General features: G+C 74.7%; 1 protein-coding gene across 1 annotated transcript in view; it reads left to right on the top strand.

Annotated features, from left to right (window-relative positions):
- Positions 1 to 152: 152 nt before the first annotated feature.
- The window catches only part of ULK1 (unc-51 like autophagy activating kinase 1), an 85,753-nt gene continuing 85,315 nt past the window's right edge, over positions 153 to 590 (top strand). Inside the window, exon 1 of the mRNA XM_010581724.1 lies at positions 153 to 490. The gene's annotated coding sequence lies outside the window, so the exon portion shown is untranslated. The remainder of the gene's footprint in view (positions 491 to 590) is intronic.

Raw genomic sequence — 590 nt, 5'->3', positions numbered from 1 at the left:
CTCCCCCACCGCCGCGCACCGCGCTTGCGCCGCGGCCGGCACTCTCCTGTCGTCTGCGCCGCCGCTCGGCAGAGCTTTGTCTGGGGCCCGGGCGGGCGGCGAGGCCCGGACGGGCGGCGAAGGGCGGGCGGTGCGGGGGGACCCGGGGGTGAAACCCCGGCCCCGCTGTGTACGAACGGTCGGGGGGCGCGGGCGGCTCTTAAGGCGGACTCGCGCTTAAGGTGGACCGCTCCCGTAAGGTGGAGCGGGCGTTTAAGGTGGATCGCGCTTAAGGTGGACTCTCGGCGAAGCCGCGCCTGCGAGGCGGGGGAGGGCCGGGGCTCGGCATGGGGAGCCCCGCCTGAAGCGGCGGCCGGAGGAGCCGCGGCGGTCTGTCCTGAGGAAGAGATGGGGAAGGCCCGCTGCTGAGGAGCCGACTTCTCCCCGGGCTCTAACGATGACCAGCTCCCGGCCGTTCTGCAGGAAGAGGCAGCCCATGGACGAGGGCGAGGTGGGGGAGAGGAGCCCGGCCCGGCGCTGAGCCGCCGGCGGGCTGACAGGGGAGAGGCTTCCCCCCCGCCGCCAGCGGGTCTCCGGCTCCTGCCTGCTCT

This window comes from Haliaeetus leucocephalus, unplaced genomic scaffold (assembly GCF_000737465.1).
Source record: "Haliaeetus leucocephalus isolate CR32 unplaced genomic scaffold, Haliaeetus_leucocephalus-4.0 Scaffold802, whole genome shotgun sequence".
NCBI classification, from domain to species: Eukaryota; Metazoa; Chordata; class Aves; order Accipitriformes; family Accipitridae; genus Haliaeetus; species Haliaeetus leucocephalus.
The sequence above is the reverse complement of the archived record's forward strand: the minus strand, read 5'-3'. Positions and strand labels throughout refer to the sequence as shown.